Genomic DNA, 17874 nt, shown 5'->3' with positions numbered 1-17874 from the left:
GCATATACATACATATATATATATATATATATATATATAAGGCAAAATATTCGCTTAGGGGTCCAGTGATGTTTAAATGAGTTAAGCATCTACCCGGTAAAACTGACGCATCCTAATAAACAAAAAGGATGGACAATTGCATAGCACACATAATGCGTTCCTTATAATTCGATCATCAACATTCGCTTTCATACGTACATCTCACTACTCTACCATGAATATACAAATCAACTATGATCCGTGTCAACTTGATCGCCAGCACCTACAAATCCTTTCCGGAATTTGAGTGTCACCGCCTTACCCTTCGGTATTAATTTTTAATTAATTTGTGAAATATAAATTTATTTATTTAAATAAAACTGTAAGCGGGTATTTTTGTTTTAACTAACACAGTGGTGGATGCTCCACAATTTACTGAGTACAAAATTATACACAAGTAACATTAAAAAATTTAATTTGAAAATGACTTTTATGTTAATAATAAAGTCACTTCGCTCCTATACCACAATCGAACTTTCGGCGGTTAGGTACTGGAATTGGTCTAAGCCCGGCAGATTTGGTTGTTAGAGCAGGTCTAATTTTTTCTATAAAATCGTGAAATGTTCTACGGAACAGAGAGAGAGTGCGTTCTGGAGCAGTAGATCTACTGCTACCTTTATGGCGACCTGTGGTTAGAAGACGTTTCAGTGACCAGGAAGCCTTAAATTTGAGTTTATAGAAAGTTTCTGACAATGTACTGCTATATACGTACCAACTCTCCACGCAAGCTTTGAACCTTCCACAAAAAATCTTACTGCCTCTCTCCTCCAGAGAGTTCTCCCCTTCCATGCCTACAACGAAGATATGTGAACAGAAAAACTACGGCAGGGCTAGGTTGAGCGCCTTGGTAGTCCACGTATTTTGGGCTGAAAACAAAGTATGCGAGGGTTTAAGAGTGCCCAGTCTCATAAACATTCAAGTACGCAGATCCTCTGAGGCTGAAAGCAGTTTTAGTGGCCATACATCTTGCGGCTATAACGCCATTGTTGATGAGAGCAGCCCGTTGAACATTCGCCAGGAGATAAGTGTTTCCAAGTCCCAGGAATATATCTTGATCAAATGATGTTCGCATTAATGGATACCAGACAATTGCACGAAAGCGTAAAAGTTTATTGCTGTTGCGCTAACATAATGCCCGCTTAGAGGATTTGAATGGTTTGAACGAATTGATCGCCCACGCCAGGCACCCCGAGAGGTACAATACAAGGAGAAGGATTGCTCGGAAAGCAAACATCCAGTAGCAGAGTGTCCTGAATGCTCAAAGTTCAGCTGCAGTTCTTATCCTTTAATTACTGAAATAGAATGGGATTCTTTGCGAGGATGTCCTTAAACGTAGAAAAAACCACGAAGACCTTTTGGCCTTTCTTATTTCGATCATAGCCAAATCTTTAGATAACCACCTTTATAAAAACCTTGGAAATAGCTGTAGCTATGATGGCCCCATCCTCCCTACTTCAGTCGCATACGCCAAGTTCAACGGCTAAACGTCTTTAATGAAACCTTCTGACTAAATTTGTACCTTCTCTAATCAGATCTGACCTTGTCTGAAACCTCGACTCGAAGAGGCCCTTCCAATTCTGCTGGAGCTCTTGGTATTGCTCAAAGTCAGTTCACACACCCGTATTAGGGATACCATATTCTGGCATAGATTACTATCAAAAGTAGCTTTGAAATCTACAAAGAGGTGGTGTGTGTCGACCCTATTTAACGGGCCTTTTCCAAGATTTGCTGCATGGTGAATATCTGGTCAGTTTTTGATTTTCCATCGCTGCATCCACACTCGATAGAGCCTTTTATGCGATGTTGAGGAAGCTTATGCCACGGTAGTTGGCGCAGGTTGTGGGGTCATCCTTTTTTTGGATTTGGCAGTTCACACTTAAATTCTAATCGACTTTTCAACCGACCATATTCTACAAAGAAAGTGATGCATATTCCTTAGCGCTCATTTATATGACTACTGTGGTAAATGCTACAAGGACCTACTCGGCTCAGTCCTTGTCCCGTCCATCGCATTTCTGGGGCGGCGGTGATTTCAGCCTTCACTCTAATGAGGACATCAACCAACTGGGCAGTGGCACCTTCTTAATTATGGGACGGGACATTCCAGGTAAATGCCTCTAAATCGTAATCGTTAACACGTTTGCAGGCGCCGTCATCAAAAGGGGGGTCTCTCATCTGAGGCTGTTTTCTTCTTTTCATTGGTAGTGTTTTTTACGGGGCGGGTCCCAATCCCAGCGCACAACCCTGTGGAGGAGATGTTTTGCCTTCACATTTTAGCTCGTCTTCATATGGATATTTTCTGGCTACCCAGAAGATACTTGGCCAAAGACCGGAAGTTGTGAGCTGCTTGAGCCATATGTAAAAGAATCGTTTCGGGACACTCCCAAGTGAATGGAAATCAGAGAACTTTCCTCACTTGCGTGAACTTCTACACATGGCTCCATCCTCCACACAAATTGTGGTGATGCCAAAAATGAATAAATACTATCCCTATCTTTCATATATCTAATATGAAATTTTCAAACTATGTAAGATATCTTAGTAAGATTAACTGAACGTCGTTATACTGTAGTTTAATAACGAAAATATCTGGAATTTTATTATACTACATGCACTGAGTTCAATTTGTATTTCTTTTTTTGCTTCGGTCTCTGTAATTAACCTTACATTATTTTTTATTGCCTGCATTTCTTTACAGAAATCAAAAACGTTTAGTGTCAGTTCCGGCCCAATTAACATACGTAATTGCTTTGTGCCGTTATTTTTATACTCTTGCAACCTCTTGCTATAAAGTATAACATTTTTGTTTGTCTAACGGTTGTGCGTATCACCAAAAACTCCAGAAGGTGTATCTAGGGTTATATATATATAAATAATCAGGACGTCGAGAAAAGCTTAAATTCGGGTGACTGTCTGTCTGTCTGTGTAAGTCGTAAAAAAGCGCGATAAAAGTATGTAAATCAAGAACTAAATACGCCAGAGGCATTAGAAGGTATTAGAGAAGTTTATGGGGCCAGTGTGGAATTTGGAAGATTGGTGTGCTATCGCCCATCTTTAAATGAAATCACTTACCAACTGATTTACCGACTAAATTTAGTACGTAGCATTCTTCTCATATTCCTATGTCGCAGTGCAAAAATGGGCGAAATTGGTTTACAACCAAATCTACTTCCCATATAACAAAGTTTTAAATTCAATTGGATTTTTTCACTTTCTAGTACACAAAATGTCTTAAATAGAGATTAGAGACTGGTTACGGAGTCCCACTATGAATCCAATCAAAACTTAGTATCTACAATTAACTTTTAACTGAAAATATCGTTCAATGTGTGAGATATACAATTCAAATTCAGAAAGTATCCTTTCCTGACAATAGTAATTTTGTGTATGAAAAACTGGTTGAAACGGGTCAATATGTTCCAGAGCCCCATATACCTGATAAAAAAATTTCCGAACCTTCAGGTGAATTTATACTAGATATATCGGCCAATATTTGAGTTATCTCAATTAAAATAAGAGCGTGTTTTATAACAGTGACCATATATTTAATATCAGGATTTTTAAACGTTCGGCTGACTTTTCTAACAAATCTTATACCGAATACGTCAGTTAGTGTATGAGTTATAAAGGGTATATGTAGATTTAAAATTGTTAGATTCCGATCTTCTGGTTGACGTTTTACATCTTAAGGTATTTCGCTGGATTTGATTATTGCAAGTTCTTCTTCTTCTTTACTGGCGTAGACACCGCTTACGCGATTATAGCCGAGTTAACAACAGTGCGCCAGTTGTTTCTTCCTTTCGCTACGTGGCGCCAATTGGATATTTCAAGCGAAGCCAGGTCGTTCTCCACTTGCTCCTTCCAACGGAGTAGAGGTCTTCCTCTTCGTCTGCTTCCCCCGGCGGGTACTCCGTCGAATACTTTCAGAGCTGGAGTGTTTTCGTCCATCCGGACAGCATGACCTAGCCAGCGTAGCCGCTGTCTTTTAATTCGCTGAACTATGTCAATGTCGTCGTATATCTCGTACAGCTCATCGTTGCATCGAATGCGGTATTCGCCGTGGCCAATGCGCAAAGGACCATAAATTATCCGCAGAACTTTTCTCTCGAAAACTCGCAACGTCGACTCATCAGTTGTTGTCATCGTCCAAGCCTCTGTACATTATAGCAGGACGGCAATTATGAGTGTCTTATACAGTTTGGTTTTTGTTTGTCGAGAGAGGACTTTGCTTCTCAATTGCCTACTCAGTCCGAAGTAGCACCTGTTGGCAAGAGTTATCCTGCGTTGGTTTCCATGCTGACGTTGTTGGTGGTGTTTACGCTAGTTCCAAGATAGATGAAATTATCTACAACTTCAAAGTTATGACTGTCAATAGCGACGTGAGAGCCAAGTCGCAAGTGCGACGACTGTTTGTTTGATGACAGGAGATATTTCATCTTGCCCTCGTTTACTGCCAGACCCATTTGCTTTGCTTCCTGTCCACTCTGGAGAAAGCAGAACTAACGGCGCGGGTGTTGAGGCTGATGATATCAATATCATCGGCATACGCCAGCAGCTGTACACTCTTATAAAAGAGTGTACCTTCTCGATTAAGTTCTGCAGCTCGAACTATTTTCTCCAGCAGCAGATTGAAGAAGTCGTACGATGGGAGTCGCTTTGTCTGAAACGCTCATTTGGTATCGAACGGCTCGTAGAGGTCCTTCCCAATTTGACGGAGCTTTGGGTGTTGCCCAATGTCAGTTTACACAGCCTTATTAGTTTTGCGGGGATACCAAATTCAGACATTGCGGCTTAGGGGCAGCTCCTTTTCGTGCTGTCGAAAGCAGCTTTGAAATTCTTCTTTCACGGATCTTTTCCAAGATTTGGCGCATGGTGAATATCTGGTTGGTTGTTGATTTGTCAGGTCTAAAGTCACACTGATAAGGTCCAATCAGTTTGTTGACGGTGGGCTTTAATCTTTCACACAATACGCTCGATAGAACCTTATATGCGACGTTGAGGAGGCAAATTCTACGGTAGTTGGCGCAGATTGTGCGGTCTCCTTTTTTATGGATTGAGCAGAGTACACTTAAATTCCAATCGTTGGGCATACTTTCGTCCGACCATATTTTGCAAAGAAGCTGATGCGTGCTCCCTATCAGTTCTTCCCCGCCGTGTTCCCTCCATAATTTAAGTGTGCTCTGAGCATCGGTGACTAGATAACCTGTGGGGGTTCTACAAGAGTATGCTATGGTCTTGAAACCTTCCGTAAGCCGCCGCAAAATTTCGAGCATTACTCTTGTGGGCCAGCTTATCAAGCTCTTCGTACTCACACATTTCGGCCTCTTTCTTTTCCTGTCTGCAAATGCGTCTCGCTTCCCTCTTCAACTCTCGGTATCTATCCCATCCCGCACGTGTTGTGGTCGATCGTAACGCTGCGAGATAAGCAGCTTGTTTTCTTTCCACTGCGTCACGGCACTCCTCGTCGTAGCAGCTGTTCTTTTGCATTTACCGAAAACCAGTAGTTTCGGTTGAAGCTGTACATAAGGAGTTTGAAATGCCGTCCCAGAGTTCCCTTATACCGATTTGTTGACGAGTGCTCTAAGAGAGCAGGAGTGCAAGCCGAGTAGAAAATCGTTCGGCTGTCTGTTATGATTGCAGTTTCTCGACGTCGAACCTTCCTTGTGTTTGTCGACGTGCGCTGTTTGCTGCACAGAGGCGGGTGCGAATCTGCAACAAGGTAGTAGTCCGAGTCGATGTTAGGACCTCGGAGCGCACGCACATCTAAAACACTGGAGACGTGTCTTCCGTGTATCACAACATGATCGATCTGGTTGGTGGATTTTCAATCCGGATACAGCAGGTTGCAAGAGTATAAAATGTTCGATTGCACCCTTGTTTTAAAATGAAAACTAACAACTAAGCGGTCAAAATGGTGATTCGGTTCACATTGTCATGAGTTATTTCCCCAAGTTTCCTCATAAGATGTAGATGTCTTAATAAAGCTTAAGAGATGTATTTGTTTTTGCAGAGCATACTTAAATTTTGTTACCCCTTTCTACTTTCCTTGGTTTGGCGATATTTTCGCTCAATATTTTATAAAAATGAAGAACTTATTGAGCTCTAATTTGATTGAAAAGAACGTTCAATATCAATTTCAACGAATTATTTTCAAAAATCGGTAAACAATTTAATAGGTTATTAAATTTTTTATAAAAATTAAATGTTTGTAAAAATTTGCAACGAAGTTGTATTTGCTGTTAAATTTAAAATTTTTTGTAAAATAAAACTAAAATTAAAATTAATTTGCCTTTTTGTGTGCCTATTTGTTGGCATTATCAGGCCTATCATTAACAATATGTTTGCCCTATTTGCCAAATAAAGCCTTCAGATCAAAATTTTAAATCGCTTAAAAACGTAAATAATGCGAATTTTGCTACGGTTACAAAACCAAAATGCGAAAATTAATTCAAAAAGTTAGTCCACTGATGCTGGTAAAACATATTATATTTAGAGAAAGAATTCCTTTCTTGTACTTCAAAATCAACGGAAACGCATTTGGTTTCTAATTACGATTTCGCCGATCCCGTGCGTGAATTGGATTTATAATAACGAGAATCTGAAGTCCTCCTTAAAAAGATTTACTTAGTAAATTGTGTAAATATACCCAAATTATTTCCGGATTTAAATCATAAATCATCTTATCGCGAATGAAGTTAACAAGAAAGAAACGTATGAAATGATGGAAAACATTTTTGGTTTATCTCCAACGTAAATGAAAAGTCATCGCTGACTGAAAAGTTTTGACAATTTTATTTGGCATGTAAGGTGGGTACAAATTATCCTTGTTATCTTTACGAATAAATTAGTAGGGCATCTAAGCATTATGATCGCAACGTATGGCCATCTCGAGAGTCATATCAGATATGTTTCAAGTCCCATTGGTAAAAACTGAGGATGTTATTTTATAACCACTACATTTAAAGCTGGGTTCCAGGAAACAGTTTGGATGAACCGGATGTTAATAATGAAGCTTTTTAACTTAAAATTGTTTTCCCAGAATTAAGTGAAGCTAAAATAAAAGCTGGTCTTTACTAATTTGTTTTCATACTTAGTTCTTTTTATTTTCATAGGACCTCGAAATTATGAGCGTCGTTAGCTTTATGAACAAGTTGAACTGTGTTGAGATACATATCGCTCATTTGCTCCAAGACCGGCATAAGTCAAAAAAATTAACTCAAAATTCACGTTTTTTGAATTATGCCGGTCTTGCAGCAAATGAGCGATATGTACGTGCATGTAAGAGGTTTATAGCGCTATGTGATACTTTCCTTGGAAATAGGAATAACAAAAGCGACTGTATCACGGCTGTAAATGATTTTTAAAAGCGACTTTTGAAAAGAAGGGTTTCTTCTTTTTCAACCGTTCATAAATAAAAAATCTGTTGATAATTAGCTAAGATATGGGCTAATAGTGCGTAAACGAACGAAAAATCGGTTTTTTATGCTTAAGTCGAGATTTTTGTGGTATTCGGCAAATTCCAAAATTGGCTTGTGGTTCTATTCAACAAGACATAGAGTACAAGAAAAATAGCATCACTTTACATTTTAATTATACATATGTATATTAAAATATTGTAAACGAAGTTTTGAGTTTACAAATATCATTCTGATCCAGCGGAAAACCACATAATTTAACTATGAAACTTGTCCATTTAGTATCATTAGAACAACACCTTTTGACCAAACTGAACGGTTTAAAAACGGATGGAAAGACGGAAATCATTATATGAGGTATATTGTCGGCAGAGAAATGGACGGACTGATTACATTAATTTGAGCATCGCTAAGGTATACTTGAGAACGTATTGTCAAGGAATTTTTTCAATACTTATTTTACACATTGAACAACATACTTTGCATAGAATTTAATATTATATGTAGTATATGGAATTCAGGGAAGCATCGACCCGATTTTATATATTGTTGCCAAAAACATATACTATTAAAGTGCTATTAAATGTTATTATACTACTAAAATGCTCCCTTTTTTATTTAGGTACCTTACATATGTACCATCACCAATCTGTAAGGAGTAAAGTCAGCCGAATGTTCGAAAATTCTTATTTAGATTTATGTATGGGAACTAAAACATAAAACACCAGATTTTATTCATTTTAGCTACAAACACGCTTTCTTTTTTTCATAGATGTATGCGATATTACGGTATTACCCGGCAATATTGACCCGTTTCAGCCCATTTTTAACATTAAGACATACAATTATCAGGAAAAGATACTCTCCGAATTTACTTATATAGGAAATTTTATGCAAAGGCACTTAAGATAGTTTTATCCCGCTACAATGGTGATTGATTTATATACTGAAATGTGAAATTGGTAATTAAAATTGTATTATATGGGAAGTAGGTGTGGTTATAGTCTGACCGGGTTCCTCTTTTTTCGGACTGTACCATTGGAATTTCAGAAAAATCTTACGCCCCGAAGTTGACTGAAATATATCAAGGCGGTTGCGCCCATAGTCTAATTTTAACACCAGACCATATAAAGCCCTTTTATGTTATCCTGGATATAAATTTAATGTTTCTGACGCATTTAGTTATTGATTTATTGCATTTTTGGTAGTTTTTAACAAAACCAATTTAACCTGTTTATATAGCAGATATAGCTTTATTGCTTTGATAGATATACGCATTAATTAGATATTGACTAAATATGATTCGTTGTGCCAAATTTGTTTTTCATCTTATTTCTGTGTTTTGCGGAGCAGTGGTCTGATTACACCCATCTACGAATTTGTTCTTCCTTTTTTGTCGACAAACACGTGTACACAGTTTTATCATCTTTATTGACATGGACTCGTCTCGTTATCTTGATCATTTATACTTGTGGTTAGTTTTAGGTGATACAGACAACCGTTGGGTGAACAAAGCTATTATAATCTGTATCGGCATGTTGCAAGGGTATAAAAAGTAACAATATTGAAAAAAACTTTTGCGTTTTTCGGCAAAAAAACGTAAGAAACAATAACGATTGTACTGTGCAAATGACGAAACGAACTGAAGTAACCATAAAATTGCAGCACCACTTACGTAAACAAACAGCTTCAGTAGCGAATAGTGAACGAATGGAAATATGTAGTGCAGTTGTGTCATTCATCGCACTGACAGTATAAAAGGTTTCCATATCCGAACGAACGGCACATCCATTGGTATTATATCAGCAAATCAATGACAGCTGCATGCAACGCCAAGTGCAATATTGGTCACATGGTGACAATGAAAAATAGGATATTGGAAGAACAACAATGTAAAACTCACACGAATACATAATTTGATTTAACGCGGTCGCCATATGGATTGAGATGTAACGTCACGTGATATGATTCAAGTTCTACTGCTTAATTATGTATACCGATTTACAGTATTAATACAAACTCTACTTTTATACCTGAAATAAATAATAATAATAAAAAATATATAGTTCTAAAGAGAGGGATTCATTTTTATACTCTTGCAACCAGCTGCTACAGAGTATTATACATAGTTTTGTTCACCTGACGTATAACCTAAAACTAATCGAAGGGAGGGTGATATCTATACTTATAAATGACCAAAAAATTTTGAAAAAGTGGGAGTGGCCCCGCCCTCTAATAAGTTTATTGTATATATATTCTAAACCGCAAAGGCTACAACAACCAAATTCGGTTAGCATGAATATTACAGGAACTCTTACTGATAGTATAAAAATGGATGAAATCGGATGAAAACACGGTTCACTCCCCATATAACGGTACTGTTCAAAACTACTAAAAACGCAATAAATCCATAACTAAATACCCAAGAGAAATTAAATTTTACCATCGATATAGAATGAGTAGGCTTTATGAGAACTGGTGCAAAAATTGGACAATGGGCTTGGTATCGCCTAGTTTTTAGTGAAATTTCTCATTCTCGGGACCCGGTCAACCGATTTCGACTACATTTAGTACATTTAATTTTTTTACCATTTATACGTTACTTTGTGACCAAAACTTGTTTAAATCCGACCGAACATGTTCAGGACCTTGGTACCGAATATGTGGACCTCATTATATTTGATTTCTCTCAATGAAATTAAGAGAGAGTGTTTTAATCATGACAGTTTATCTTTGTGGCAAAAAAGGATAACCATGAGCGAAAACTTGTCCTAGTCCCCTTATAACCATTACCAAAATTTTCGAACATACGTCTGACTTTGCTCCATATGATTGGTGATTGTATATAGTACCTTAATGATAATAGTTAATGGATAATATCGAGTCAATACTAACCCAACTCCCATATACTACATATAATGGATCATCATTGAAATTCACTAAATGGAATTGAACATTTCCAAAACATTGATTTATCGCATTTTGACCAAACATTTGAGCTTACGGAAGGTGTGTGTACGGTTTGTCCCGCACAAATTGACTGACGACCAAAAATTGCTCAGAATACAACGTCCGAAGGACATCATTAAAGAAGTCAAAAAGGACAAAAATTTCCTTTACAATATTGTGACTGGTGACAAAACGTGGTGTTTCCAATATGATCCCGAAACGGAAAGCCAGAGTTCTGAATGGAAGGCACCGGATGAGCCAAAACCCAAAATATCGCGCATGGAAAAGTCAAAAGTGAAGACAATGCTGATTTGTTTTTATGATTCCAAGGATATTGTCCACAAAGAATTTGTTCCACCCGGTCAAAACGTTAATGCGGTATTCTACCTTGGAGTTTTGAAGCGTTTGGTGCGCTGTATTCGATGTGCTGGGCCGGAATATCGTGAATATGAAAGTTGGCATTTGTTGCACGATAATGCGCCATCTCATCGAAAGACGTAGACGTAGAGGTCACTCAAAAAAGCTGTATTGCAGAAGAAAGAGATTATCTTGAATAAAATAAATTGATTTTGCCGAAAAAACCATGTTTACTGCACTGTATTATCAATTTTTTGTTAACCTGTTGATAGCTGTCTTTGATTCTCCAATTCTCTGGTCTCTGGTCGCCTGTCGAAAAAATTTCATGTACAAGTATATTACATTTTTATATTACCAAGTTTTCCATTGTGAATGGTTCAAATGCGAAATGAAAGTACAAATTTCTGTTTTTCTTGTAATTTTGAATCTTCAAATCAATTATAGTAATTTAAGGAAAACAATAATAAAGGGTTACTGCAACATTGACGAGAAAAAAAGGAATTCTCTACTAACACAGAATCATAACACTACGAGGTATGACAATTAAGTAATGAGACTGATTCCATAAAAACCGTATATTTGAAAATTATTCTACAACTCTGCCATCCTCTTCAAAGTAGTCCTCTTGGGCAGCTATACAGCGATTTCAGCGCGTTTTCCATGCTTCGTAACATTTCTGTAACGCTTCGACTGGGATGTCCGCGAGTACCCTCGTCACGGCCGCCTGGATGTCCGTAATCGACTGAAAATGGGTTCCTTTGACCACCGATTTTGTTTTAGGAAAAGTCACAGGGTGACATGTCGGGCGAATAAGGCGGCTGTTGCAACACGGCGATCCCTTTAGAGGCCAAATACTGGGACACACTGAGGGCGGTGTGGCACGGCGCGTTGTCGCAATGAAGGATCCAGTTACGAGCGATGTTTGGGCGCACCCTGTTGACTCGTTTTCGGAATCTTTCGAGTAATTGGCAATAGCAGACTTGATTCACAGTTTTCCCCGGAGGAACGAATTCTTTGTGGACAATTCCACGGCTATCAAAAAAGGCAATAATCATCGTTTTCACCTTCGACTTGCTCATGCGAGCTTTTTTCGGGCGGGGGCACGCGGAGACAACCACTGTGAGCTTTGGCGTTTGGTTTCCGGGTCGTATTGGAAAAACCAGCTCTCATCGCCTGCAATAACTCGATTAAGCAGCGTGGGATCGTTTTCCACTTGTTCCAAACAGTCTTCTGCGACGGTCATTCGATGCTGCTCTTGATTTCGTTTTTCCATTTTCGTGACGAGCACTACAAACACACGTCTACTCAACTTGACGCAGCAGGCGAACTAAACAAGCTAGAGCAAATGGAGAGGGGAGGTATGCCGGAAAAAGAAAAATGGAATTTCAAGGTCACAGGTTTACCACAAGTGCGGCAATAAAATCAGTCTCACTACTTAATTGTCAAACCTCGTATTATACAAACATCATACGACAATTTAACGCAGGCTTTCACCACAAGTGCTGCCAGGCATTTTACTTTCAAAACAAGTTAACTATAAGACAAATAGCATGAATTGTGAATTCCCTAAACATACTTAGACTATGAATTTGAATCTCCAGACCTGGTCACTCAGCTAATAGGCAGTTACAAACATTTCATATGTTGCATTCTGCTGAGGCATGTGATTACGTTGCCAGCCATGAAATCCTTGTAAGTCCATGCGGAAATTAAAACTGCTTTAATTCACTGCATTGAATAAACTATGGCTCTAGTATAGACTCCATACATTTATATTTTTATGCAAAGCTATTGACAACATTACCCACTGACGATACATGCCGTCTCTATGACAATAATTGCACAACTCATGAGATGCTTTGCGCACGCTGCAGTCAAAACTGCTCATTGCTACGTTGATGTTATATTTAATCCACAAATTATAGCAAAGAAATATCTACGGTATGCGAGGCATTCTGACTATGTTCGATTTCGTATTTTGCCGATTTATGTCAATATTTCAACATATCATGTAGCCATTCGTGTAAAATACCAAACAGCATCACACACCCACACTTGTTTATAGATCGTTGGTTGGCCTTTATTGCATATGCGTAAGCGTTGTTCTGATAGACAAATGGTTGTGGCGGTTTCAAACGAGCTTCGCTCCCGCCTGTATTGGCATACCAGTGCTAAAAGATTGACTGACCAACAAAACAATCCAGACGAACGCTTCAGAAAGCACATTGAAACGGACTTTACTTTGTTTATCTTATTTTTCAAGGTCTTTTACTGCCGCCTTGTGCGGTCATTTGTGGCTAAAAATATGAAAGAACAAAAACACCCGGAAGCCGCTTAGAGTATGAAGTAGAAATATGTAGTATAGAGCATAGTAAAGAGGAACCAGCATTTTATAATGTCAAAATGAAAAAGTGGCTTACAAACTATCACATTTTGTTGTTAGAATAAACGGCCGTTTGTGCACTTCCTTCGTTTCCTCGGTTGTTTAGGCAACCCATCCGTGGTTGAGCAATTGCAAGGCAACCGTCCAACTCCGTATTTAGGCAAATATTAGGGCGTGCGTTGGGAAGTGAAAGTGCAAAATTATACGGTTATAATTCAACATAAGTTTTCGCAAATGCAAAAGAGCTGGAAGGTTCAAGTAGTAACTGCAGGGATAAAGGGGTAGCCAACTTATTCCAGTCTGAGAGCGCTTCAAAATTTGCATTTTTTATAACAATATAATGCAAATTGTCCAAATCAGTCAAAATAATAATTTTTGGGCATTTAAATTAGATCACATTTATTAATATTAAAATCTATTATATATGTACATTCGTTCAACATATATATAGGCTATTTAAATCGTTTCTTGTGATTTTGTAATATTTGAACGTAACTGAATTTTTTGAACTTTCAACACTTAATGAAGTAAATTAAACCTATTAGCTCTCAATTGAAAAATGGTTTCTTTCATTTCAATTGAAAATTTATACTACGTAGCATGACATTACACATTATATTACACTCATTTCAATTACGCGTTTTCTTTAATTTTCATTGTATTAGAATTTTTGTTAGTGTGCTTAATCAGCGGCACACATCTCTCTAGTCACACATGTTTTGGAGGGATTTCAATGTGACCGTGCCTCCTTTTCCATCTAAACATCAAAATCTCCAGAACTTCGACAGTTGGCAGAGTTCAAGAGGTTTTGACATTTAGTTGAGTTGAACATCTCTTTATTTCTGCTAGTTGCAACAGATTTGTGGAAACAACTTTTGGAGTTCTATAGCATCTTTGTTCAAATAATAAAATAAATTTAACCGAACTTACAGAACTAGAGGAAACACGCCTATTATTGTCTTCTCTAATTAAGAAATATACGAAATTTTTCCGCATTTTCCAATTTTTTATCATTTTGCTTATTTTAGCATGAATTAAAATAATCTTGAAATGTCCGTTGTGCGTTGTATTATTTAATTAGTATACAGATCAAATAGTGATTGAAAATTATTCGGTAATAATTAAAAATACTTAAATTAAAACAACGACAACTTGTACATATATACTATAGTCATAATAAGCAATTCGGGTAAGGTTGGCTTTTTTTCGTGTGTTTCTTCCAGCATTAGTTATCAATTTCATATTAAATAAAGTGGAAGAACTTACTGCCATCAACTTATAAGAATTGTAATAACATGGAACAAATTTTGCTTTTAATGTTGTTTATGGATGTATTATATAAAATCTAATAGGGCCTATGTTACATATGTACTCTATGTCTTGTTAATTTCGATCTCGGGGTGTTACCAATCTACATATAATTATAAGTAAGTTTATTGCCAGAACGAACAATCGAGTCTCTGAAACGTAATTCGTAATTTTTAATTCCTCATACAATATTTCTGTAGTTGGTGCTTTCTTTGTAACGGCTATTTTGACTTCACAGATTCTCTCTTTCACATTTAAGTTTGTTCCACTTATTTTTGTTCCATTTATTGGTAAACCTGAAAGCTTTCAGGATACGCATATACAGCTACACTTGCATAAACATCATAGTTTGAAGAAAGTAAACATTTTTCAGCAACCGTCTTCAGTATAAGTACTTCTTCAATGCGTTTCTGTTGAATTTATTTCACTCTAAGTTGTGCAGTAGGTGATAGAAATAAGATAGGATAAACAGCAGCTGATGAGTTTGTTGGCTTAGCTCTTACTCCAGGCCAGTTGTTTACATGGAAATTTTATTTCATATTTTTGTGTGCGACCTGTTTAACTACCCATTCCTCCTTCCCTTATGAATTATTCTATTTAGGCTTGTTCGTATGTATGTATACAGTTTCTTTTTGCTTTACACCTTTCAAAGGTTTGAAAATATACTTCGTATCTACCTCGAATTTCAATATTTTCCTTCTTGTTAATATTGGGCAATAAGCGGTGGCTTGGTGGCACACAAGTACTCTTAGCTTGGCTTTGTTACACCAAGATTTTACTTAGTAAAGTTAATATTTATGTTTCTGAATTTTGCATAGAAAACGCTTTTTTTATTTATTCTTGGTAACAGTTCTTAAAAAACTAATAAAACTCACAGAATGCAGTCAAAGCTATGCAGCTGTGTTTGTGAATCTTTACGAGTGAGTAGACTTCTACTGTTATTAGTATAAGAGAGCATGCTGTAACATCATTTTAACAAAAATGCGCTAGTTTGCTTGTTAGTCGTCGATTATGTCATGTTTAGTGTATTAACTAGTGATGAGCGATATTTCACTACCGGTGATTTTTTTACTGTGATTGAAAAATCGCAAATCGCAACTGCGATCACTTTTTATAAATAGCAGTTCGCTTCTAAACTGTGATCGCAGTTCGAACCAGTGAATTGTGATCGCAGTTCGAAACTGTGATCGCAGTTCGAACCAGTGATTGCGATCGCAGTTCGAACCTGTGATTTACGATAGCAGTGCGAACCTGTGACAGAGAACGTTTAATATAACGTTCTGTGGTTCTTATATAAAGCATTTTGTGATGAAAACAAGAATTGTAACTAATTAATTTCAGAAAAAATGATGGAATAAAAAAATTACGGGTTTTTAATATTTTCCCAAAGATTAGGAAACTCGCGTTAATTATTTGGTCTTGAAAATATTAAAAGCGGGTATTCTAAACAAACAAATTATCAACCACACTAATGGTAATTCCTTCTAAGAAATGTGTGAAACCATCATACCAACATACAAATGAACTATGCAATACGCTCTAAGTGTCAGGTAGCCGAACCGCTCCAATATTTGCGAAAATGTAGTGAAAAGAAAGGCGGAAAACCTACGTAAGTGGTAAGTGGAACAGACCCGGACTTTTATTCGGCCAAACAGTGTCAAATTGGCAGAATCTGCCGCTACAACAACAACAACGACGTTTGAACGTCGACTTAGTTGCGATCGCAATAGCAATATAAAATCACAGTGATTTAAAAATAGCAATCACTGAAATCACAGTGATTTAATAATCGCAATATCGCTCATCTCTAGTATTAACCCCAAAAAGTATTTTTGTAATTGTTTAATTTAAACATTCGAAAAATTTCTGTACGAAGTCTCAAAGCTTTTGAAAGTGGATATTACTAATTATTTGTATGTCAATATAAATATTTTTAATTTGAATATTTATACTTTAATTATTTGGAATCAGATGGCTTCCATTACATCAAGAACTCGTGCAATAGTTAACCTTCTAAATAGTCACTACGACCAAAACGATGAAAACCAGATAGTGTGTTGACTTAGGAATATAATTTGAATAATAATTTTAAGGCGGCAATTCCACAAACTTTTATTTACATATCGTCACCTGAAATGCAAAATAACGTATCATCAAAAAATTCGAAATTGAGTGTCTTGTTGATTACGCTTCACTACTTCAAATTACATACATAATATTACGTATGTTCAACATTTTCATGTTCTGCGCTTAGATATAAACCAGTTTTAACCAATATTAAATTTTTTTTTCACTCTTGTTCCATTTTATTTCGCGTTTCATTCACGGCACTGTAAATTTTCGAAAATGTTGTTACGTTAATTTGCATTTCAGGTGACGATATTCAATTTATTTGTATACTCTTGCAACCTGCTGCTACGGACTATAATAGTTTTGTTCACCTAACGGTTGAATATATCACTTAAACCTTATACATATATATATAAATGATGAATATGATGAGAAAAGTTGAAGTGCGGGTGACTGTCTGCCCGATATCTTGATAAAACTTAGTATGTGGTTGGTTTCTTAGTACAAAAAAAAAATTAATCATCCACTAAATTAAGATATAAAAATGTAATTTGGCACAGGGGATTGCAGTAGCTGTGCACCTGTGGGCAGAAAATTAAAAAAAGAGGGTGTGGCCCCGCCCTCTACTATAAAAACTCCTACCGATAGTGTGAAAAAGGATGAAATCGAAAAAAAAAAACCCGCCCACTCACCATATAACGAGTGCATTAAACCAGTATCTAAGTACGCTAGAGACGTTAAATTATGCCTTTGAAATGGTATGAGATAGCTTTATAGGAGCCAGTGTGAAAATTGCACGGTGGGCATTTTCTTCATATCCCTGTGCCACGGTGTGCAAATGGGCGAAATTGGACTACAACCACTCCTGCACTTTCCAGTACACAAATCAAGAAGCAATTAATATGACGGGATAAGATTTTGCACTAATAATTCCCTTAAGGTATACCACCTTATGACCAAAACTTGCCGAGATCCAACCAAAATTGTTTAACCTCCTAGGTACCGAATATGTGAACTCCAAATATCGAAAATTGGGCGAAAACTTGACATAGCCCCCTTTTAACTATTACCAGGATCTTCGAACATGCGGCTGACTTCCATCCATGTGATTGGTGATTATATGTGAGGTATCTTAATGGAACCCAGGAAAAGTGTTTTAGTATGTTATCATGCCATAGTTAATAGATAAAATCGGTTCAATACTACCCCAACTAACCAAATAAAATTCCTTAGATTCCGGTCTTCTGGGCCCGAATCGTGGCAGTCGTGAGCGAGCAAGTAATCGTATCGAATGAAATTTCGTAACGTGTCGAGTGTGCGGATCGTCGCACTCGATACGAAACGAATAGAAAT

The sequence above is a fragment of the Bactrocera dorsalis genome, chromosome 3 (genome assembly GCF_023373825.1).
Source record: "Bactrocera dorsalis isolate Fly_Bdor chromosome 3, ASM2337382v1, whole genome shotgun sequence".
NCBI lineage: Eukaryota > Metazoa > Arthropoda > Insecta > Diptera > Tephritidae > Bactrocera > Bactrocera dorsalis.
The sequence above is the reverse complement of the archived record's forward strand: the minus strand, read 5'-3'. Positions refer to the sequence as shown.